This window comes from Episyrphus balteatus, chromosome 1 (genome assembly GCF_945859705.1).
Source record: "Episyrphus balteatus chromosome 1, idEpiBalt1.1, whole genome shotgun sequence".
NCBI classification, from domain to species: domain Eukaryota; kingdom Metazoa; phylum Arthropoda; class Insecta; order Diptera; family Syrphidae; genus Episyrphus; species Episyrphus balteatus.
Genome location: NC_079134.1, coordinates 156,821,391 through 156,848,349, shown reverse-complemented (window position 1 = coordinate 156,848,349; position 26,959 = coordinate 156,821,391). Strand labels below are relative to the sequence as shown.

The following is a 26,959-nucleotide window of genomic DNA, read 5'->3' as shown; positions in this document are numbered from 1 at the left end:
TTGCGACTTATTTTTATATTATAAAAACAAACCAAATACCTACATAAAAATGTGTACCTACATTATACTAAATACAAAAAAATCACACATTGATTTTCTATTTTCATAGAAATAATCGAGTGTGTATGCGTTGACTTTAAATTTGACTCCGCCCCCAAAGGTCTGCTTTGATGAAAATAATACATATACTATTACAATTAGTTAGTATCTATATCTACGCACTACGCCTTGAAATGTTTTTTCTTTAGTCGGCCTCAGACCTCTAGTAAGGTAAGTACCATGTACGTTCTTTAGAGGCAAAAATGTTATGAAATAGGAACCTACATTTATAATGTTATAAACACACATATGTAGGTAGGTAGTTTCGTAGGGTTTTCAGTTGAACTGAATTTAAAATTTAATTCTGGAAATATGTATGTGCAAGTTTTTTTTATGTTTTGGGTCTGCTATTGATGTGATGAACAACGCTGCATATTTTTAGGGAAAAACTTTAAATTCTAATAAACTGAAGACCCGCTTATTGTAGGTATTCTAAATAAAATTAAAACTCTTAGGAAGGTTATAACGGTATTTAAGTGAAGGTTGAAACGTCTATTTTTTTAACTTAAAGTTTTTGTTTAATATTAATGTAAAGAAATGAAGAAATATTTTTGTTCATATGTTAAAATGTGCAGAAGCAATTATTATTGCTTTTTGTTTAAGATAGATAGATTTTTTCTGAATTCGGATTCGAGATCAGCACACAAAAAACCATTAAAAAAATAAACTTTGATTTCTATAAAAAAATCTTTTTGACTGGCGAATCGAACGGGCAGAAATAATCGAATGCCTTGTTCGAGTTCACTAGTCAAACAGTTTTTTTTTTTATAGAAATCAAAGTATATTTTTTTAATGTTTTTTGTGCGCTGAGCTCGAATCCGAAGTCAAAAAAAATCTATCCCTTCACATTTTTGACATATTACCATGCCAAAACATCACAAAAATAGTGTTTTGGACGTTCAAAATACAATATCTCATAAAACTTTTCACGTAAAAGCTATTCTAATGCTAGATTCAAATTAAGAAGGTTAAAGGCCGTTAGAAAAGTATAATTTGGTTTCTATGGAAAATTATTTCTCGCCAATATTACTGTCATCTACGGAAAAATCAATCTTAAAAATCGTTTTTCTGTTTTTTTCAACTTTCTCAATATTTTCTAAAACAAAAGTGTAGTTTTTCTTAATCTTAAAAAATAGTTTTTAATCTAAATAGGTAATTGCATTCCAAGCTTTTCAAAAATGAAAATTTTATTCGGTACCTTTTTTGATTGAAAAATAGGCTATTTTTTCAAAATAAATTCGTTAAAAATCCAAAAATTAACTTTTTGCTCAAAAAACATATTAAATAGATAGAAAACATAACAAACTAGTTTTGCTAAAATCCAACCATTTTTGTAAAAGATAAAAATAAAAAATCCTATTTTTGCATTTTTTCAATATTTATTTATATTATATTACCTATATAAAAAAATGGCCTGAGTAAAAGTTGTAGATATCTATACTATCTACAACTATGCATTTAACTTTTTTCGATAGAAAGGTCTACTTTTGAGCATGAGGGTGGTGGGAAAATTCAGGATAAATGGTATATTAAAAGGGAAAAATAAATTGCCCATAAACAAATTGGGGGAAAGGGGGTGGGTGGGCGAAAAAGTGCGGTGGGTGTCAAAAATCTTGGTTTCTTACGATTTCTGTCAAAAGTAGCTAGATAGTATAGATATCTACAACTTTTACTCAGGCCATTTTTTTATATAGGTAATATAATATAAATAAATATTGAAAAAATGCAAAAAATAGGATTTTTTATTTTTATCTTTTACAAAAATGGTTGGATTTTAGCAAAACTAGTTTGTTATGTTTTCTATCTATTTAATATGTTTTTTGAGCAAAAAGTTAATTTTTGGATTTTTAACGAATATTTTGAAAAAATAGCCTATTTTTCAATCAAAAAAGGTACCGAATAAAATTTTCATTTTTGAAAAGCTTGGAATGCAATTATTTAGATTAAAAACTATTTTTTAAGATTAAGAAAAACTACACTTTTGTTTTAGAAAATATTGAGAAAGTTGAAAAAAACAGAAAAACGATTTTTAAGATTGATTTTTCCGTAGATGACAGTAATATTGGCGAGAAATAATTTTCCATAGAAACCAAATTATACTTTTCTAACGGCCTTTAACCTTCTTAATTTGAATCTAGCATTAGAATAGCTTTTACGTGAAAAGTTTTATGAGATATTGTATTTTGAACGTCCAAAACACTATTTTTGTGATGTTTTGGCATGGTAATATGTCAAAAATGTGAAGGGATAGATTTTTTTTGACTTCGGATTCGAGCTCAGCGCACAAAAAACATTAAAAAAATATACTTTGATTTCTATAAAAAAAAAAAACTGTTTGACTAGTGAACTCGAACAAGGCATTCGATTATTTCTGCCCGTTCGATTCGCCAGTCAAAAAGATTTTTTTATAGAAATCAAAGTTTATTTTTTTAATGGTTTTTTGTGTGCTGATCTCGAATCCGAATTCAGAAAAAATCTATCTATCTTAAACAAAAAGCAATAATAATTGCTTCTGCACATTTTAACATATGAACAAAAATATTTCTTCATTTCTTTACATTAATATTAAACAAAAACTTTAAGTTAAAAAAATAGACGTTTCAACCTTCACTTAAATACCGTTATAACCTTCCTAAGAGTTTTAATTTTATTTAGAATACCTACAATAAGCGGGTCTTCAGTTTATTAGAATTTAAAGTTTTTCCCTAAAAATATGCAGCGTTGTTCATCACATCAATAGCAGACCCAAAACATAAAAAAAACTTGCACATACATATTTCCAGAATTAAATTTTAAATTCAGTTCAACTGAAAACCCTACGAAACTACCTACCTACATATGTGTGTTTATAACATTATAAATGTAGGTTCCTATTTCATAACATTTTTGCCTCTAAAGAACGTACATGGTACTTACCTTACTAGAGGTCTGAGGCCGACTAAAGAAAAAACATTTCAAGGCGTAGTGCGTAGATATAGATACTAACTAATTGTAATAGTATATGTATTATTTTCATCAAAGCAGACCTTTGGGGGCGGAGTCAAATTTAAAGTCAACGCATACACACTCGATTATTTCTATGAAAATAGAAAATCAATGTGTGATTTTTTTGTATTTAGTATAATGTAGGTACACATTTTTATGTAGGTATTTGGTTTGTTTTTATAATATAAAAATAAGTCGCAAATTGCAATAATCTGATTGGATGAATAGTAGGTACATAAATTGAGTTGAGATCTTAGGTCGTTAGTGTGGTAGTAAATGAAATGCATCTCTCCAAAACTAGGGCTATAGAGATAAATTTAAAGATGGAAAAAAATTGATGGTATTTTCAAAAGATGTCTAAGGGTTTTTCTAGGATATTGAAGAAGTTACCTATATAGTAAATATGTTTAAAATAGGAAGATGCAAAAATACGTTAAATTCAATTTATTTTTGAAATTGAGGAAAAATAGAACAAAAAAGCTGTTGGCAATATAGGAATTGAATGGGTAGCAGTAGGGTAGAAGGGGGAGCATTTGCCAGTGGGGTACCTTTGCCAGTCCAGGTTTTTTTCCAAACCAACAGAATATTAAATACAGAAAAATCATTTTGTGTTGCACATTTATGATTGAAAACTTTGCACAAAGTTTGACAGGTTTTGGCTGGACACGAAATAAATTAGACGCTTGTGTTAGTTTTTTAATGTTGAGAACCAAAATATGAAGGTACATAACCGTCGTAAATTGTAAGTATTTGTCGTGTTAAATTACTTTTTGATACAAATATCTTTTCAAAATTATGTGTACTATGCTGTGTAGAAGCGATTTTTTTTTTGTTTAACTTATAAAAAAGTTATAAGTAAATTTTTGAAAGATTAGCTTGTGGGGTGCATTTGCCATTCGTTTTTGGGTAGGTTTTGCTCTGGCAAATGCACCCCATGGGGTACATTTGCCAGAAGCAAGCTTCCTCAAAAGAGGATGGCAGAATCCTTTAAAATCAGTCCCTTCTTCGTATTTTCAGCTAAAAAGAAGTTTTGTTTATGAATATTGGTTTTATTTGTATTAACTTTGATATTTAGGTAACTGGCAATCCCTCCCCACCCCCGTGGCAAAGCCTCCCACCTGGGGAGGCTTTGCCACATCACTTTTCATTTTTTTGAATAAATTATTAAAAATAGAAGAAATTAATATATCAAGATGAAAAAAATATTTAAGTGAAGATAATAAAGTCAATAATAATATCAGATATAAAAAAATTAAAAGAAACGTAAAAACTTTGCGTTAAGTCAATTTTCCTAAATCCTGGCAAATCCTCCCCCTTCTACCCTACCTAACACTTATTAAACTAAGAATTGAGGAGCATCCATAAAAATCAAGTTGGAGTGTTGAATTTTACTTTGCGTTTTATTGAAGGGAGTGAAGTAGGTTGAAGGTAGGTCCAGCCTTTAAAGGTTTTTAAATATGAAAGGGTAAGGGTAGGTATGTATGTATATCCAAATATTGGAAATGACGTAGCCTTTAAAGAGCATTGAATTACCTGCAGCTAGTTGGTTTAAGTGCGTTATGTTCAGTTTTTGGAAGTTTTTAACAGTATCTTAAGGTAGTTTTTACATCAAATTAAAGATTTGAGCATTAATCTGCAAAGAGTATTAAATCTATGCATTGTTAACTTTGTATCATAAAGTTTCAAAATCATGCATCTGTTTCAGCCAATTTAAAGGTCAAATCGTGGAGCAACAAATTCGAGATTAGGGTAACAAATTAGCAACAAAATAACTTAAGATTCCTGCGTACTTAGATTTTAAAATTTGTGTTTTATCGTACCCAGCTTGATGGATGACGTCATCGAAAAATTAGTTTATCTCCTGTAAGATGGGATTGGGTGGTGATAGAAAATTTAAAAATAACTTTTTGCAGAGCAACAAATTCTGTCTATAATTTGGCGTTTTTAGTTTTTTGAAAAAGCGTATAGATAAAAAGTCTCCACAAAATTGCATCTGTTGCAGTCGATTTGAAGGTCAAATCGTGGAGCAACAAATTCAAGATTGGGGTAACAAATTAGCAACAAATTAGCAACAAATTCCTGCATACTTAGATTTTCAAATTTGCGTTGTGGCGTACCCAGCTTGACGTCAAGCTGGGTACGCCACAGATTTAAGGGGTAAGGGGGGGAGCAACAAATTCGTTATTGGGGTAACAAATTAGCAACAAACTAGCAACAAATTACTGCATACTTATTTTTTTGAAATTTTGAGTATTACGATTTTTTGCGTTGTTGGATGACGTCATCGAAAAATTAGTTTTCCTCCTGTAAGATGGGATTGGGTAATGATAGAAAATTTAAAAATAGCTTTTTGCAGAGCAACAAATTCTGTCTATAATTTGGCGTTTTTAGTTTTTTGAAAAAGTGTATAGATAAAAAGTCTCCACAAAATTGCATCTGTTGCAGTCGATTTGAAGGTCAAATCGTGGAGCAACAAATTCAAGATTGGGGTAACAAATTAGCAACAAATTAGCAACAAATTCCTGCATACTCAGATTTTCAAATTTGCGTTGTGGCGTACCCAGCTTGACGTCAAGCTGGGTACGCCACAGATTTAAGGGGTAAGGGGGGGAGCAACAAATTCGGGATTGGGGTAACAAATTAGCAACAAATTAGCAACAAATTACTGCATACTTATTTTTTTGAAATTTTGAGTATTACGTGTTTTTGCGTTTTTTCGTTTCATCCACATATGTTCCACAAATGCATTCAAGCTCCACAAGGCATTTTGGACATGAAGGGATTGGAATAAAAACTTGATATGGACCTTTTTGAAAAGGTTTCAAGGACCTCTTTCTATTGATACCACTTTTTTGTCTGTGCGATAATTTTTGGGCGATTTAGCTTTTTTGCATAATCTGTTAATGTGCATTTGAAGGGCAAAACGTGGAGCAACAAATTCGAAATTAGGGTAACAAATTAGCAACAAATTAGCAACAAATTCTTGCATACTTACATTTTTGAAATTTTGAATTTTAATTTGTGGCGTACCCAGCTTGACGTCAAGCTGGGCACGCCACAGATTTAAGGGGTAAGGGCAGGAGCAACAAATTCGGGATTGGGGTAACAAATTAGCAACAAATTAGCAACAAATTCCTGCATACTCAGATTTTGGATTTTCGGTTGTGGCGTACCCAGCTTGACGGACCTATGAGTTTGAATCATGGAATATATCAAAGATTAAACAATATATACGTTCATATGTACATGTACATTAGGGCGTTCGTTATTTTTGAATCAAGTTCCTAAGTAGAAAAACTGTTTCTAAGTAATAAAAAAAAATCCCCTAATTTTTTCAAAATTTTATTTTGACACTAGATGGTGCCCCAAGAGGGTGAAAGTTTTTTATCATTTGAAATAGGTATGTGTTGACTTATGATGCCATTTTTTTAGACATAGACTTCAATCAAAATTTTTTGATGAGGTTATTGTCTACATTAAACACCGTTTTCAAAAAAGTTAAAACCATTTTTCTAGGACCAGGGGTTTAGTCAGGACATGCATGTTTTTTTTTTTTGGGTTGTATTTTATTTTTCATGCTATTTCATATGCTTGTTTTAATAAAACATGCTTGCTTTAATAAACCTGAAAAAAACATGCATGCCCTGACCCCTATTCATAGAAAAATGGTTTATACCTTTTTGAAAACGTTGTTTAATGTAGACAAGAACCTCATCATTTGATTGAAGCCTATATCTAAAAATAATGGAATCATAAGTTAACACATACCTACATATTTTAAATGATAAAAAACTTTAACCCTCTTGGGGCGCCATCTAGTGTCAAAATAATTTTTTTTTTAAATTAGAGGATTTTTTTTATTATTTTAGTTTTTCCACTTAGGAACTTGATTCTCGAAAAAAAACCTAAATAAGGAACGCCCTAATGTACATATACTATTGTGAAAAAAAAGTACATGGAAATTTAAACTTAATTAACCTTAGGTTAATTCACGCAAGTAGGCTACAAATATACAAAAAATTAAAGTGAAGATATATGAAATTTAATGATGTGATTTAAATAATTTTATTTTAAATTGAAATAATTTGCTCGAAAAAATTTCGAGTCAATTTTTCTCATAAATACTGAGATTCTGACCCTGAGATTTCTTGTGTAAATAATGCTTAAATATTTGAAAATTGAATTATGGATTTTTTTCTTTAATGTCTATTATATTTAAAAATAATTTTTTCTTACAGTGTCACACCCGTTATATTTTGGAATTGTTATAAAACCAAATTGTTTATATTAACGCCCTTGAAATAAATGCTTACTGGCAGCGTAATTAGATCTACTTTCATATTGAATACGATATCCACTACTTTTCATTAAAAATCTACAATATGGCTTTATAGAGTCACCGAAGTAGACTGAATAGATTTTCTAACGGCACACCCGTTACAACTTATCTTAAGAGTTTGAGACGAGGTTAACAAAATGTAATTTTAATCAAATACTAACAACTAAATATACACCTAAGGTGTTCATGTTTAAGCTATTAAATACTTTATTTAGTGATTAGAAAAAAAAGGTGTCACACCCGTTACAATGGAATTACTCCTATTTTGCTAAGGACAAATTTTGTTAAATTTTTGCATTAACCAAACTAAATCAAAGGAGGATCTGAAGACCCGGTTTGTATTTTCATCATAAATTGGTATAAGATTATATGGGAGTACCACCATTTTTTGCAAAAGAAACTCATTAGTTTCACACTTTAAATTAGGTAGTAACTTATCTTTCTTCACCATCTTCTATCCATACAACAAAAGCAATTTACCAAATCGATTTATTTCCTAATCATGACTGGAATTTATTGTAAGTTATTTTTTTTTAACAGTTACCAAAATAAAAAACAACCATTAAAACCCATTATTACACGTTACAAGACATTTTGCAAAAACCATTTGTTCGAAGGCACTTTAACCTTTTCCCAAACCACAAATACCGCATAATAAAAGTTGTTGCTTACACATTTAATTGCTAATAGTTCGTAAAAAAAAATAAAGGTGATAGATATGCCTCAAGTCATTAAAAACTATTATGCAAACGTACCTAAACCAAAAGATTAATTATAGATTTCAAATGATATGTTTCAAAACAAACATAAAAAGGAATAAAATAATTCAAAAGTTACTTATATCTATTTCCACAATCAGTAAAAATGATTGATGATAATTGAAAATAAAACCACAACTTAATAAAAAAAAATGTATCTCATAATTAAGCTTTATAATTTGGTCAAAATTTTAAATTTATGCATTCATTGTTTTTTTTTTTTAACAATTTCACTTTTCATAAAACAGTATCAGTTAAATTATTTGAGAAAAATCTACAAAATGGAGAGAGTAAAAAATTCTATTTCATATTTTTTTTTTCTTTCAGTAGCGGCTTCGTTTACTCAATAATTTGACTTAATTAAATATTTTTTTATTACACCCATCTCATAGCCATACAATGACCTACAGGAAAGACTTGTTTTGATCAAAAATAATAATAATAATAAATAAAAGACTTTCGCCGCAAAGTGCGATGTGAATTTTGTTTTGTTTTGTTCAACTTTAACAAAAGATTTTTTGGCTATTCAATTCTGGACAATAGAAGGTGGCTGTCAGTCAGAAGAAATGGATTGGATACTGACTTTTTACTCGCAAGTGCGAAATATATTTCTGAAGGGTCAATTATTGTAAAACTGTTTGAAATTAAAAATTTAAAACCTTATCGCTTCTGTGACACATTTTCGTTTTTCAAAATTTTGAACATATTCAGTATAAACTCATTTTCATTACCTATTTTCCTTCACTTTCCTTTCATATTCCAATTTGTATCAATTCCATGTTAAAGCTTCTTAGATTGTCAATTAGTGTGTTTACTCAAAGGTTATACTTTGTTGTATAGTTTCAAACTAAAAATTTATTTCCTGTCACTTTCGCTAGTTTATCATCACTATAAACACTAAACTGCTGCACTAGCATAAAAATTAACCACAGTGCATTATGTGCATTATTTTTTCTGCTGTCTTATGCAACACTTTGTGTGTTGTTCCAGTTTGATGGCATGTTAAATGCACAGTTCCATAGAAAACTCTATCAAGGTACTGTACTGTGTGTATTGTTTCTTAAGAAACTTTAAAGTAATTCTGCAGGTTTCTTACTTTTATTTTTTTTTTTATGTTAGTTCGCGCAGTGTCATGGTTCATTAAATTTAGATACAAAACTATACAATAATTGTGCAATAATGTCTTTTAAATCATATACCTACTCATAGTTAGTTGTTTATAACAACATTTGTTTGAAAAAATAGCAAGGTTTATACGATCTCTATTAGATAGTATGTGTTATGGTCGTAACAGCTGTTTTCATTTGAATTTCGCGGAATTGCCAAGTTGTTTTTGTATTTGGTTTGTTTTTTTTTTTTTATTGAACTTATGCTCTACCGCACTCTGCCTGCGATAGTAGAATTCGTTTTCAATAAACGTCATGGTTAGTCTTTGTATTTTTATTTCAATATAGTTACGAGGGGTAGCTATATAATTTTATTTATTCAGGTCGACAACGTAATAATATGGAATTCTAAAGCGAAAAACTTCATGGATCATGATTTAATTTGATTAAGGATTGGACATAATAATTGAACTTAAATAACGCTATTTAAAAATATTCTCTTTATGTAAAGAATACGATGACAATTATATTTCAAGTTCTTGGTCTTTTCAAATGGTCTCAAGTTGCAAAAGCTAACTGAAGTTACTTATCATTGTGACGTTAGCCTCATTATATTTTAATTGTAAATACAAGTTGGTATGGCTTTTTTACAATGCATTACTTTGTATTAAACTCCTTATAAGAAATTTACCTATACAAAGTTTTATCTGTTGTATCAGTTGATAGTGACAGCTTTCAAAGCTGTCACTGTCACTTTCATTCACATATATATGGAAATTAGAATGAGAAATTAATTAATGAATTAAATCACTGAAACACAAGTTCTTATAAAATATCTCTTGGTTGCGTATAGTCAATTTTAAATAGGAGTTTTTTTTATTTAGAGAAGGAGCTATCTTCGTCACGGGTGGGACACTAATTTCGAGAAAAGTATACATTCTTATAAAATTGTATAAACATTTTAAGAAGGTAGATTGGTTTACCTTCTACACAAAACATTTAAAGCTTCTATTTAGAATAAGCGAATCAATACCAGCGCTATGTGTCACGGGTGGGACTCATTTTTATCATGCGCTCTGGAAATTGTTCAGCAAAACAGGAATTTTTTTAGGCGGATTGAAAAAAAAGCAAAATTTAAAAACCTATTATGTAAAAAGTAAAAATAACATTTAATTTGAAAATATTTGTTTTTAACTTAACTTTAGAATATAATTAGTCTTTACAATTTTTACACAATTTTTTTCTAGGCTCACTTCTCATGTCCTTAAAGTCAGTTAAAATCACTTTAAAATATGTAGTAACGTTTTTACAAGTTCCTTTGTTAGGAAAAAAAAAGTCCATCAAGGATGAATCAGTTATTATGAAAAAATTTCATCAACTTTCATTCTTTTTCTCGAAAAAAGCTGAATTCTGGTGACTCACAAGACTATTATTAGTTAACAAAAGAAAGAAAAATAGAAAACACCAAATAATAAACTAAAAATTAGTTTTCCAGTTTAAAGGCAAGAACTTGATCGAAAATTTGCGATATACCTACTATTATTTTATATCGACACATAGAGCCAAACGCAAAATTATCAGTTAAATTTGGTTAAATAACAAAAGAGAATCAAAAAACAACTTGAGGAATTAATAACTGTCCTTTTCTTATGTAAGCCAAATTTTTAAGTAGGTACTCCAATAATAAATTGTTTGATATATTATGTCGTTCCTAATTTGACAATTGCCGCCAAATTTTTTGCAGCCTCATTTTTTCTAATTCAAACAGATCCAAACTTTAAAAAATATCAGTTATTTATTACTAATATTTTTTATTTAACCTAAAATTTGATTAATAAAAAAAATTGAATATTTCACATTTTTTACTCATTTTTTGGAGTTAGGCTATAAGGTCTTAACTCACAAATTTTAATTTTTCAGAAAACGAGATTGAAGTTTGAGAAATGCATGCAAATTGATAACTTTTTGAGTATTGACCCGCTTTTTTCTATATGATTTTTAATTGCTCTATAGGGCAAGTATTGGTTTCGTGTCGAAAAAAAAATTTGATGTTTTTATCAAAACCAACATTACGATGGTTGAGAATTCCAAAAAAGTGGGTCCCGCAATTCCGTCCGTGCGTCTGGACGTCTGTGCTTCTGTGCGGTTGTGCGTCCATCTGTACACATTTCCACAGCCTAAACGGGTAGAGGGATTTTCTTCAAATTTGGTGCAGATGCTTTTTATGGAATTCTGAAAGTTGATTTTTTTTTTATTTTTTTATATCTTGCTTAGAAAGTGTACCTCCCATACAAATTTTTCAATTCAAACAAAAAAATTCGAAAACGGCTCTAACGATTTTGATTAAACTTTGCAGACGTAATATTCGAAGCAATTGCAACAAAACTGCATTTTTAGTTTTTCTCAAAAAGTCAAAAAAGTGTACCTCCCATACAAATTTTTCAAATTATACCAAATAACTATAAAATGGCTCTAACGATTTTGATTAAACTTTACAAACGTAATATTCAAAGCAATTACAATAAAACTGCATTCTTATTTTTTTCAAAAAAAAGTCAAATAAAAAAACATTTTTTTTTTTCATTTAACAAAATTTTGCCCTAAATGTCGGCTCTTCCCCAACATCAACAAAATTTCTTTAATTGATTTATACAGAGGCAGCTCTTAAAATCTACAAGTAAACTAACATAAAAGTGTTTTAAACTGCAAGAGCAAGTACGTGCGACCCCAGTCGTGCATTTTATTTTTTTTTTGTTACGAAATTTAAAGAGAATAAATAGCTTATTCTTACTCAATCAAAAATCTAAAAATGCAATTTATTTACTTAACTCCTTGTTGCCTAACGACAAATAATTATTAAAAAGAAGATATTAACGGTTTTTTAAATTTTGGATCTACCTATATTTAAAAAATGGAGCTGCATCCTTTTTTATAAATGTCCTCAATTGGTCAAAAAAAAAAATATGTCGCTCTCGTTTATAAGAATACTTTCTGTGCAATGAAACGGAAAAACCATATAAAACAATTTAATTGAATGGGTATATTAAAGAATTTATGTAACTCAAAATTCAATTAATGTACACATAATATTGTCCAATTTTGTATTCTCGTCTATTTTTTATAAACCCAATTACTGCTCTTCGATCTAAAACATGAACATGAAGCAACACCGCCAAAGACATTTTTTCTCCTTAAACTAAAGCTTCTGTTAATTAAAACACAATTTATTAATCTGAAAAAAAAAAAAACTGTTTTATAGGTCACATTTTTATACCGTGTTTTAGTGCTTATTTCAAATTCTTTATTTTGTTACATTTAGCTGTGATTAACCAAAATATCAATTTTATAATGCAATTAAAATAATCTTATATTAAAAAATATAATATGAAGACGCAAAATCTTTGCCACACACACCATAGGCGGATCCAGGGGGGGGGGGGCACGGGGGCACGTGCCCCCCCCAGAACTTAAAGTTCATACTTAAAGGAAATCAAACTAATAAGAGTTTTTAAAATATATGAATAATAACAGAAAAAACTTGAGTGAAACTCTTGTCTATTTCTGGCTGAAAATGCGAATTTTATTGTTTGTTGCATCCCTTTCCCATGAAAAGCTCCACCTCACAAATAAATAAACGGCTATTTGTTGGGTACACACGAATTTTTTTTTTCGATTTAAGAAAAAGTGAATTTTCAAAGTGATTTTGGTGAAAAATTTTGATATGGACATCGAATGACATTGAATGATATTCTAAAAAAAAAAATAATTGTATATGCATATGCAACTCTATTTTTTCATACGGAGGGGTTAAAAAATTTGCACTTTTCTCGTTGTTTTTTTTAACATTAGTGTTTTCAAAATAGCGGAACACGCCACAACATTGCATAAACTATATATTATAGAACTGCTGGATATGTAGAACAAACTTGCATTTTAGAAGTTTGCCCAAGTTTGCACCCCGAAAATAAAGACCCCTTGAAAAAAACTCCTCAAAAGCGACCCTTACTTATAGATTTTTATAAATATTATTTTATTGAGAAAATTTCTCCAGGAATACCTTTAAAAATATGTAAAAAAAAAAAATAGTGTTTCAAATTTCAAAAGAATCGGTGCAGTAGTTTTGAGGAGCACCGGCGTTGATAACATTAGTTGTGGGGATAACGATTTAAAGTTTTGAACTCTGGACTAAAAGACTAAAACGTTCCTAAGGGAAGTATTAAAATACTCAGAACTTGGTCAATTTGGCTGCAAGAGACCTACAATTTGAACACAATATTCTTGAGATATAAAACAATTTAACCCCTTGTAGCCCCATGTGACATTTCTGTAACAAACCGAAAAAGATTGCATAAAAGCACTACAAACTATTTTTTTTCTTTTGAAGCTTCTAATATAATCTTTAAGTATTGCTTTATCGAAATAGTACCTACTTCAAATTTCTAATAAATAGCACCAATAGTTTTTAATTGACAGTTAATGTTGAAAGTTGGGCTTTTTTTGAAAATAAGCTAATTTGTGTAAAAACTACGAAATTCAGAAAAAAAAAGTTTTCATTACCTAGTTTATTTTATTTTATTTTTGGATTTTAGGAAAGTGCCTAAAAATTAATATTAGATAGTTTTTTGCCTGAATTTTTGCATTTTTATATAAAAATAAATTATTTAAACTTTTTTTTACTCCCTAAATATCAAAATAACTAAGTAAATAATGACTTTATTGAATTTTTAAAAAATACGTGTTTTATTAAAGATAAAGGCCATTCGATTGACTTATTAATTTTTAAATTTACGACCTTGGGTTACAAAAGGTTAATGCAAATAAAAAAAAAAAAAACAAAACTGGGTTTCCCAGCAAAAAAGCATGATTTAGTTTTTTTGTTATTCTTAGGAACTTTAATATTTATTAGATTGAAGTCTTTAGTATTTGACTAAAAACTACTAGATCATTAACTAATATTATAATTATGTCCATAATATTGCAAAATTTTATACAAAATCAATTAAAAAACATCAACAATTTTTTTTTCAAAATTTCATCTTTAAAACTTAATTTCTCAAAAACTATTTGATGAAACAACTTAAGTCAAAACATAAAATAAAGAATAGATTACTAACTTTAATATAGCACAGGATTGTAAGTGCATTTTCAGATTTTTTATATTTTTTTTTTCTCCCGGCTAATCCAGGGGTAAGTGGGTAAGCACTTAAGTGGTTTTTACTGTAACAAGAAAATGAAAATTTTTCCTTCCGAATAACTTTTTGGTCATTTGGAACCTATTTGATGTGGGAAATGTGCCTAAATATTTTTGGCCAGGTTTTAGACCACTGTGGGTCGTTAAAATTTTCTGCTTGTTAGTCAGTCGTATGATACTTCACTTTATTTCTAACTGTTATTGCTGTTTTTTTGCCAATCCATCCCTTGTGCCCCCCCAGAAAAAAATCCTGGATCCGCCCCTGACACACACATCTTTATTTGTATTAAAGATAGCTTTAATTCTTTGATATTTTTGCAAATATTCTTGTTGCGTATACAAGGTTAACCTCAAAATTAGCAAAACAAATTTAAAGACAATTTTTTGATCTTGATTTAAAATGTATTTAATTAAATACAATTTTTAAATTGAGAAAAACCTGTTCCAAATTATCTTAACAACAAAACTAAAAGAATTAGAATGCATTTAAAGAGGAAGAGTTATTTTATTTTATACTGCTCCATAATCAACGGAACTTTTTATTCAAAATTAAAAAATAGAAACGTAAATCTTTTCTAAATTTAACGAACCAATGTTTTGCATTTGATTTGAAATAAATTTAATTAAGGCTTATATAAATACTATTTCTATTGTACATATACAACACACATAACCTTCTCACATTTTTATTTTTAATGTCTAGTGTCCCTCTCCTTTCACTTAAAATCAAGCAATCATAAAAATGCAACTAATCACATTCAACTGGTTTATCATGCCTCATAAAACATCAAAAAAAATTACACTTAGCGCCATTTAATTCAAGTCACTTTAATTTTTTTTTATCTATCACTCTTAAAAAATGAGTTAGGAATTAGAAAAAAATTAAAATTATGACCTAAAGCTCACTTAGGATAAAAATTATTTAAAAGAAGAATTGGTTCAAGTTTTTCGAAGAAAATAAACTTTTAGGAAAACAACCTACATTTTTATTTCTAAAAAAAAAAATAGTTAGACTTCACATATCTTTTATTTTGTAAGTTTTTTTTTTATTTACATACAACGAATTTCATAACAATAGGTATTAATTTTCTCACAGTTTGTTCTCCCACAAAAACAAAAATAGATGTGTATTTCGTATAAATCCAAACAGCTCAATAAAAATGACGAAGAGTGTAATTATTTTTTCAACATACATTTTACCTTTCAATTCTGGGTTACCTTAGAACTTCAATGAAAAACGTGTCATACTCATTACCAAATGCACGTGTTATTCGCTAAATTACTTTACAAATTATTATTATTTATTAACATACCTCAATGTTTCTTTAAGTTCTTCAACTTCTATCTTTTGTAGGTAAATTTATTTTTTTGGAAGCAATAATAATAATAAAAATAATTCTTTAAGCATAAATTTGAGTGTGGTTAAAATTTGGGTTGTCCGAATTTTATTTACTAAGTCGGACACACACAAAACCATTTAGATTGAATCGTTAAATTCTATATTCGATCATTAACTTTCTATAAAATTTTTAAGCATATCATTAACAAACTTTTGGTAGGTATAAATATCATCGGCCATCGGCATTATGTTCTATTTTTTTGTTTTTGATTTTCATTTTGGTTTAACTAAGGTTGAGGTTGTTTTGAGTGAAATTTCAAACTTGACACGTCTTCGTCAAATTTTTCACAAGTGCACTGTCAAGACATCAAAATGATTCATTAAATAAAATTGAAAAAGTAAATTCAACAAGGTTGTTTAGCGTTGCATTTGTACTATATAAACAAAATAAAAACTTTTGGAGTTTAAGGTATTTTATTCACCAGTTGTAGACGTTGTTTACATTGACTAAGCAGATTATGGAATGAATTGCAGCATGTTATTTTATGCTGTGTGTAGAACTATTCAGTCGAGGTAGTAAAAATGTATGTGGACAGGGTGTTTTTTTTTCGCTAGCTGAGCGGAACTTTAAATAATAACAAATATTGAAAACCGGGTGCATGAACTTGGTACATGAGTAACTGATTAGTACGTTATTAATGCACAAGGTTTTTTTTTTTTGTTAAGAAAATAAGCTTCATTTGTCATAAAGAGTTTTTCTCTTGTTTCTTGTAAAGATGTTTGTAAAAAAGGTATAATATACTCGCAAAATAATAATAAAAGCTTATTTCCCCGAGTAAAAATAGAAATGAAATTTTAAAAGAAAAAAAAATTTTAAAAAAAGCTTTACCGGTGCACCACAGCTGCACCACCGCCGTTTGGCGGATAATTTCGGCGCACCACCACCGCACCACGACTGCACCACGTCCGCACCATTTCATTTTGAATGAAAAATTCTATTCTCGTACTTATACAAATGTTTAAGTCGTCTTCAAAGTTATTTTAAATTAAGCAACAAATTACTAGTTCGTACAAACATGATTTGGTGGTCGAGTGGTTAAGGCGTTGGACTTCTAATAGAAAGTCCTCTTGATACTCGGTTTTGAATCTCCTTCTCGTCGGTAGTTTTTGTTTTATTTTTCAGTAATCCAAATTTAAAATAATTTTTCATGGTGCAGCGAATTTTCAATACAAAATGAAATGGTGCAGACGTGGTGCAGTCGTGGCGCGGCGGTGGCGCAGCAAATTTTTTCCATATTTTTTCATTTTTTCAAAATAAAATATAGCAGACATGGTGCAGTGGTGGTGTAGAATAGCTTGATCATGGTGCAGCGAACAAAAAGTGGTGCGGACGTGGTGTGGCGGAATTCCATTTTTGCTCGGGTCGGCGACCTGAATACACAAAAATACAATTTATTCTGCATGCATTTTTAAATAGCATTTTTGCACTTTTTAGTTAAAAAAAATTAGTTTTCCTCAAAATTTGAAACAATTTTAGTATTATTTTTAAAAATCGTTTTTGTTCAAGCATAAAATGATTCATTTACTGTTTCCAATTTGGAAGCTAAATAAATCACAAATTGTATATGCAAGTGTTATATAATTAACAAAAAAGGTAACCTCCCTAAATTCAGTTGTTCAAAATTGCGTTTTGAATTTATTACAATTATTACCATTCAAAATGAAATCATCATCTAATTCTTTTGCAAGCGGTCATTAGTTGAGGGCATATAATATAGATATAGCCCTCCTCAAAACATGAACGCCCATACAAACAATCAATGAAAAATTATAACATCAAAATGGGGAAAAACAGAAACAGAAACATTAATATTAATAACACGTATCTTGTTGGAATAATTGCACCTTTATTATTCAATGCCATTCAAAGCAAATGGTTTTTGACCTTAAAATGTGTTTTATTACTATATTCTTTTCTTTTTTTTTAATTTTTCTATTAAAACCACAACAAAGAGACTTAACCACTATCAATATTGACGTCTTGAAAAGTTAATCAACTTCTGATTTCATCTTTTCAATATCATTTTAGTTAAGATTAAAATTTGATAAAACTTTTATCTAGAAAATTGTTTTTAGTCATTATATGTATTTTATTTTATTATGGCACCCCCAAGTATTTCTTGGTTATTCCATTTTTACATAGATCCTCTTATTGCAGTAACTATAAAATCCGTTGGCAGAATCAATAATAAGAAGGAAATTCTTCTACAAGAGAAGATACAATTTTTATACGTGATAATGTTTTTTAAGTATTCTCTGGGGACCTTATAGACAGTTACATAGTTCAATGAGTTTATTTAAAAATGAATTACCTTTAAATTTGTATTTCACACATTTTATTTATAGAAATTTATAATAATTTAAAAAAAAAATAATAATGAATCAGAAGCCATTGCTCACTAAAGGATGTTAAAGGGTTAATTGATAATAATTTCAATTCCAATCACAATTAAAAAGTGCAAAGACTGCTACTTTGGTATAATTGAATTACATTATCATCATCAGGGCAATATATTATAATTTCTAGGAATTGTATATTATTCATGGAGAAAATATTTTAAATGGTTAGTGTTGTTTTATTTTTAATAAGCACTATGCAACACTTCAAAAGAGCGACTTTTCTTCTTTTAAAAAAATAGTTATTTCAAGTAAAATTTCGAATGCGAAAGGGATATTTCAAAAGCTGTTTAAACGGTTGTGACTGGCTTGCTTCGATAGTGACCCAGAATTAATTATTTGTGAAAGGGCACATTTGCTATTACATACCTATTAACTTGATCCAGTTGAAAAATGATAATGAATCTTTCGTCTGGTTACTTTGTGTAAGAACAAAATTGTATTTATAGTACTCTAACATTGATACTGTTCTTTTGCTGGTTGACTTTCATATAGAGACGAAAACTAAAGAATATTTTTAAATAAATTACTGTCACCAAGTCTATTAACAATACTATAATGTTATCCTCGTGTATGACTTCAATATCGGTAACAGGCCCGTAGCCAGGATTTCGTTTCGGGGGGGGCTTGGTTCAAAATCTTGTGAACAATTTTGTTATAACTTAAAGACTGCCTGCATACTACCTGTTAAATGTAATAAAACAGTAGATAACCAACATGAATTTTTTTTGACGTGATAAAGTCTTATAAATCGATGAACCATGGAAGCCACCACAGAAAAGTGACGCCATTTTCTCCCGTTCCACTCTCGCTCTTTCGCCAGTGCGTCAAAAATTTCAATTCAAAATTAAAAATAAACTATTAGAGATACAAAAATCTCCTATAGCTTATTTGAAAGATAATAACCTAAAGTCTTATCGAAATGAAGGATTTTTAAAAATTCCGTCATTTAATAGGGTTAACAGGGGTAAAACGGAAAGATAAAATTTGGACTAAAATCTGAACGCGAAGCTACAGAGAGTTATTTTTGTTGCTATAGATAGATGAGACTAATTTAAGAATAACTGCATTTAAGAAAAAATTCTAAAAAAAAATTAAACTAAGCTATAACGTTTTTTTTAACGTTGTACACGTATTGGGGCTATGACAAAATTATGATTTTGGGTAGGGACAATTTTTTTTGACAATACTAAAGGTGCCAGGTGAAAGATGAGGGAAAAAAATAGGCGTCTAGGACGGATTTTTTTTCCAACACTCTGCGTTTCGAAATAAGAATTTTTGAAAAACACCCTACTTTTTAGGGGTATTCTTGGGTAGTTTATGATTTTTAGCTTTTTTTTTAAGTATTCAAAAAATCTCAAGCTTATAGCTCATGTAGGCATTAGTCATACGCCGCATACATGTGAAAAAAATTAAAGTGATTAATTGATTTTTGACTGAATAACGTAAAAACAAGTTTTTTAAAAATAGGTTTTTTGACCGTTTTTAACCGATTTTCATCGTTTTTTTCTTTAACAGTCAGAGAAATAAAATATACTAGCCGACCCCGCACTCAAAATTCGAGTGCCAATTGTAACTTTTATTTATGCTCAAATAAGCACACTATATAAATCACTTTATTTACTACTAAGAATATGCAACACTTAATTTTATTCGAAATTCGAGAATGTCTTCGAAGGTTCTCGTCTTTGCTTTTAGAAGTTTCCACTTCCAGAAGGGAGAGGGCGTGGTTCAGCACATTTGTTTTTGTTTTTTTCCTCAATTTTAATTTATTGTTTTTATCTATTTCAGTAAAAAAAAAATAAATAAAGTATACATTCTGCACATCTAGATAAAATTTCCTATCGTTCGGTATATAATTTATGCCCCTTCGGTTTTTGTGGGCTGGGTATTTTGTACCACAAAATAAGTGTTTGCCGTTTTATTATATGATGAAGCAATGATAGAACATAACCATAACTATATGTGTGTGAAATTTCAATTATTTTTGTAAACACAATTTTGAGATAACGGTAAAATAAAATTTTCAAATTCAACAGATTATAACTTTTGATGTAGAATATATAGAAATTTGATTAAACCTTTATGAGCATCCTGATACAATTACCTTTCATTTGGCATATAACACATAACGGTGCATTCACTACGAGCTACACAATGTTAAATCAAGAAACTTGCAAAAAACCTCAAAACACCAGTGGAGATCTGTTGATCATGAACAGCCACAAGTGTGGGAAGTACCGTAAACTCAGTCTGGAATTTCGACATGGTTGGCATTAAAAAATTCTTACTCCTCTTGTAGGCATCTCAGGAATATGATTGAAGCGTCATATGAAAGGTGAAACAATATGCTTTCACATGATATAGTTTTTTTTTTTTTATAGGTTGTCATTAAAAAAAATTGATAAAATAGCGTGAGGACTTAAAAATAAATGTTTTTTTTGCTTTTTTTTAATGAAATTTGATTGAGTTCAAAAAATTCTAGCTCTTTTTGTAGATGTCTCATAAGGACGATAGATACGAATATTTTAAGCTTAAACAATAAGCTTTCAGATGGTATAAAATTTTTTATTTTGTACATTGTTTCAGACAAAATTGCATTTAATAGCGTGAGAAGATAAAAATACGTGCTTTTTTTGATTTTTTTGATGAAAATGATTGTTTTCAATAAATTATTTTAATGCTTTTTGCGCATTGTAAAAATGGTTTTATTCTAAAAAGAAATACATTTTATTTTTGTAAGCTTTTAAAATAAAAAAAATTAATATAATGAGAAAATAAAAAAGGTATTTTTTTTAGCTTTTTCTTGTAAATTATGATTGTTTGAAATAAGTAACCGCTTCAATTGACTCATTTTAAACAAAAGCACAAAATCATCGTCCGTAAACCGGCTTAACAGACAACCTCTTTTTAATGAATTTCTTTTTATTTTATTTATATTAATTTCAAAACTGCCTATATTAAGTGAACCAAATTTCTTGCTCCTTTTTGACACCCTTTAAATTTTTGGAAAATTAAGAATCTATTTTCGGAAATTCAAAGCAAAGTCTTATTAAAAAAAAAACATTAGGATTAAAAAATATGTTTTTTTTTCTCCTATATTTCTAAAATAGGATACCTTAAGTAAATTAAATACATAAAAGACCATTTCAAATCATTACCGTGCCATAGGCTCATAAAGTTGAAAACAAATACGAACAAAAAACTCTCCGAGTTTCTTTCATAAAATGGTAAAAACAATTCGGGGCAAATAAAGATTTGTACTGCCAAAGTGATACAAGTTTTGCTGATTTTCTTATTTCTATCTATTTTTAAATTATTTCTCTCGTAAAAGCCCCACAGCAGCTCCAAACTGATATAAACTTTAGTTTTTAACCAAATAGGTATACTAACTACCTATGTTTCAAAATAAATTTTTAAAAATCGAAATTTGGCACGAGCCCCTGCCTACGTATATGAAGTAATATAAGGTAGTAGTAGTAATAAATGTTTAAGACATAAGGTGTATTTTGCATCGCGACTGGGCTAAATTGGACAAAAAAACGCAGTCGGAGCTAAGCAATTTACTTGTTAAATACAAGGACACCTTAGCCCAGGGGCTAAGTCGAGCCCAGCTTAGCCCCTCCTCGGCTCAAATAAGGCAGAGGGGCTTAGGTGTTGTTGTATTTAAAATTTAAATTTCTTAGTCCCGACTGTGTTTTTTGTTCAATTTAACCCAGTCGTAGGAAAAAACACATCTATTAAAAGAAAATTCAAAACGAAATTGCTAAATGTAATTTTTATTCCCTAGAACATTATTAAAATTGCTTAGTGAAAATAATTTCGGGGGGGCTTCAGCCCCCCAAGCCCCCCCCTGGCTACGTGCCTGATCGGTAAGGCAATGCATTTACCTTTACTGATTAGTAAAATTACACTTGCTTATGAATAAACCAAACTACACCTTTCCAAAGTTTTATTATGTCGTGAACTCTAATCCGGAGTCAGAAAAAATCAATTTCTGGTTTTTCAAATATTAATCGTAGAAAATGCAAAAATAAAAAAGTAGTTTTTGCGGTTATGCTACAATGGTCATCTAGCTTAAGTTACTACAAAAAAAGGATACAAGTCTACAACAACTGACTTCTGAAATTGTCAGAATTTTCATACATACCTACCTACTTTGATTAAGTCTGAAATAGTAACGGAGTTATGAATACCAAAGTTATGCGCGTCAAAGTTATGAAAACCGAAGTTATGAAAGACCGAAGTTATGAAAAACCAGAGCTATGAACACCAAAGTTATGAAACGTGGTTTTTGGGTTGGCAACCATTGAGAGGAACGATATACGGGAGGAATGTGCCAAAAAGCTAGAGCGTGTAGGCTGAGTAAAGACAAGAAAAAAATTGTATGGGACTGGGGTGTCTAAGTACTCAGTTAGTTTTCAAAATTCAATGCTCTTATTTGTTTTTAAACAAAAACAGAATATTGGATCCAAAAATGTCTTGTCGTTTTCTAAAAATAAAAAAAAAAACGAAACTACTTCTTTTTAAAAAAGCCATAGGTATCTTTTTTATGAAAATTAATTTTTCAAAAACTGGTTCATTAAACAGCTTTATTTAAAAATAAGATATAAGAACAAGTTTTTGGCTTTACAAAAAGGTACAGTACGTTATTGTTGGTGTAATCGTTGGTTTTTAATCATATTTTTATAAAATTAAGTCGATTTTTTTTAGAAAATTGGCTTATTCCTACTAATCAACGTTTTTTTTTTATATTGACATTATTCTTCTGATAGTCTAACTGAGGATTTAAAAATCAGGGCTTAATAAATTGAAAGAGGAGTTACTTTTTTTCATTTTTATATACAAACGAAAAATAAAGCTTTTACCAAAATAAATAAAATTTCGAAAATATTTTTCAAAAAAAAAAAAAAATAATCAACCAAATATATTTTTGAAAACCAGAAAAACTTTAATTTAAAAAATTTTCATTATGAATTATCACAAGACAACGTTTATGTTTAAATATGTATTAAAACTTCATAAAAAGCGGTTTAGAAGCTAACGAGAAAGTTCAAATAAAAAAAAAAATTTAGATTTTAATTTTGCAATTGTTTTTTTTTTTTTTTCTTATACAAATATTAAAAGTCGGTTTAAAGAAAAAAATTAAGATTGTTTTTCCGAATAATCATATTTTTTGTTATTTATACATTTAAATAATTTATAACAATAATGATATGGAAAGCCTTGAATCAACCGATCCTTGTTGGCCGTACCTTTTTAGCCATTCTCTATTATCATAACGAAATTTTCGGTTATTATCTTTCAACTTGAATGTTATTAAAAATTTTTTGAAACCTCTATTTTGTTGAATTAAAATTCAAATACCTTAAATACTAAGTTCAACTTCGAAAACTTTTTATAATTTTGAAAACTACAATAACAGGGCAAACAAAATAGTAAACCATACGAGATACGAAAAAAGGTCACGGTTCTAAAATAGATTAAAAAAATATACATAAATTCTTGAAATCCAACTTTTTTTGTAAAATATAAAAATAGTTAACCAAACATAACAATCGTATCATTGCCTTTTTCCAACTATTTTTGAGGTTATATAAAAAAACGATTTGATAAAAAAAATTTAGATCTTTTTACTATCTTTTGTATTTATCTTTTTTCGATGGATGGTCTTATTTTAACAGAAATCGTAAATAACCACGACTTTTGACAGCGCCCTCTATACTTTTTCGCCCACCCACCATCAAACTTTTTGTGGTCAATTTGTTAGGTATTCCCCTTTCAAATACCATTTATCCTTAATTTTCTCACCACCAATTAAATATCACCTAAGTTTGTTAAAGTGAAAACATTTTATCTAAAAATTTTCTCAACCTCTAGAAAGAAAATAAATGCGTTCAAATTCAGGTTACATCTTTCAATTGAACAAATCATAAGAAAATTATAGAAATTTAATCATTATTGGCATTTCTTTAATATGTCTATCTTTCAAATTATTTATTTAAAGTAATTTCTTATGTCAGTTTTCATTTTCAAACAAAAAATAAAAACCTCAAGTAATTACTTGCATTAATAAACAAATTACTAGCATGCAATTGCACTTAACATTTGGTGACCTTTGGCAAAGTATATCTATTCTATTGGTATGATAAACTTTAGCGCAACCGCAATTCACGAATATCAACAAAAAAAAAAGGAACATTAGATGCAAAAAAAAAATGTATTTAAATGACAAATCCCATCAGATTGCAGTAAAATCTCAAATGTTTTCTTAATTAAATTTTAATATCTCAAAAACAAAAAAAAAAAAAATGCATTAGGGTCACGAAGAGAACGTCAAAAGATGTAAGAAGAAGAATTTTATTTTGTTAAATAAGCAACCATTTTATTTACAGTTATACAAAGTTTACTTCCTCTTTATTAAGAGTAGAAATAAAATAATCCAAGAAGTCGTAAAATAATACATCATCACGTCTTAAATTATGCAGATGCCCAGAAGAAAAATAATTCTCTTTTGTCTTTTTGCTCCAGTGAAAAAAAATTAGTGCAACAAAATTAGCACAATCAATCAATTCCACTGATTTCGTTAGAGAAAGCTCATTGCATTGTATTTTTTTTTTTTATGAATTCTTTTTCAACATTTAATTTTTCTTTTATTGATTTTCTTCAATTTCTGTTATATTTTTTTTATTTATCTCAAAAATTTTAAAGTTCATTCAACTTACCTCGAAGAATATATTAATTGAAAAATCCACAAACTTTTTTCTTGTTTTAAATCCAAAATACCACTGAAATTCCTATAACTGAAGTGAACACAAAAATAGAAAGAAAAAAAAAAAAAAACGAAATGAAATGAAAAAATTGGATCAAATCAAAACAATTAAGATAAACCGCAGTTAACTTTATCACTTTGGCCTCAAGCCGAATAGAAAAGATACAAAAAAAAAAAGAAACAATCACAACATGATCTACTTTCAAAGAAATAAAATTTACTTTTCAAAAAACAGGTTAATCGCGAGTATTCAAAATATCAGACAGTTACAATATCTACGAACCTTTTTTTTGAAATCAAAAATAGACGATATATATTTTTAAATAAATCGCCCTCGGGGGGTATATAATTAAATTACAAACAAATCGCTTGATCTTTTTTATGACGAAACAAATAATATCTTAAAGATAGGAAAATAACCGGCGCAAAGATAGACAAAATAAATTCGATGCACGGTATACAAACGGAAAGTCAATTGCAACCCAGAAATATATACAATAACAACGAGAATAACGAACAAAAAGCGAACGAATTCACAGAATCAAAGAAATTATTAAATTTTCTTTTTTCTGTGTCTTATTTCGGAGAGCTCAATATACAATAGGTACTGAAGAATAAGAAAAAAAAAAAATACAAGAAATACAATATTATACCGATCCAAATAGGTAGACCAAAAAGAAAGAAATCAACCAACCGTTCGGATTGTATTGGCGATCAAGACTGCGACCGGCATCAAGTGAAGACTATGGCACAAGCCTCGATTCGGTTCGAGACGATTAGAGCGCCGAGGTAGGAAAACTTTTTAATATCTATGCGCGAAAAAAAATATATACAACTACCTTTTTGGAAAGAAAAAAAAAATATTTATATCTCTATAAAAATATATATTAAAAAAAAAAAAAAATGATATCTACAAACAGAGTTCAAGTAGTTAAAAAAGTCTGTAGTTTATCCACGTTCGAATAAATATTTTTAATGAATTTTTAAGCTTCTTTCTATTTATCTATCTGGATGTTGGTGTATTTATACAGGGTGTCTCAGAAATTCGGGGTCTCAAAGCTAAGATCAATGTTTATATGATTTATGATTTATTTAACCACCTGTTTGACAGTTTCTCAAATTAAATAAAGACTTAGTATAAGTCTTGTAGATCACTTCAATTTTAGGGGACATGATATTTCTTGATAAGTATTTTTGGATTAGAGCAATATCCGTTGAACCAACGAGAAAGTCTTAAATCAAAAGCCGAAACCTATGACAAGTGTTGCTTTCACTTAGCTGAAGATTTATTTTTAACTTTATAATTTGACCATGTTGCATCCCATTTATTTAACACTCTACATTAAAAAAAATCTGATTAATTTGCTCAGGAGGATAACAATATTTGCATTACACTTTTAAATTTTCAAAAAAAAAAAAAGTTCCACATACGCCAGAGTGACCCTCTAAGTTAAACTGCAAGACATAATTTAAAAAAAATCAAAATTTCCGACTAAATGATGAAACTATTTGACCTATGTATATTATTCAGTCATTGACTGTCAAGTTATACAGTTGGATGCTGGATGTCAGACCCTTTAAAGCTACCTACGGTTTCGGGTAATTTTTTTTAAGTTTAAAATAAACTTAAAAAAAATAAATTGCACGACAGGGGTCGCACGTACTTGCTCTTATGGTAAAAGTTACTCTAATGTTAAAGCTTTTCATTGAACAAAATAAGGGAAAATTTAAAATTTGATATTTGCACTGAATTTCATAAGTGGAGCAAAAAAAATAAAGAATTAAATACCGCTTTAAATGATCTCTTACAAAAAACTAAGTATGCCATTTTCGATATTTTTAGAAAAAAAATTTCGAAAATCCTTGGAGTCGTTTTTAAAAAAAATAATTTTGTATATATAAAAATTTTTTAA

The 26,959-nt window shown here is 28.9% G+C and overlaps 1 protein-coding gene across 1 annotated transcript in view; it reads right to left on the bottom strand.

The window, feature by feature from the left end:
* LOC129913150 (scavenger receptor class B member 1) overlaps positions 1-25,077 on the bottom strand; it is a 100,756-nt gene extending 75,679 nt beyond the window's left edge. The window contains exon 1 of the mRNA XM_055991699.1: positions 25,000-25,077. The gene's annotated coding sequence lies outside the window, so the exon portion shown is untranslated. The remainder of the gene's footprint in view (positions 1-24,999) is intronic.
* Positions 25,078-26,959: the final 1,882 nt, after the last annotated feature.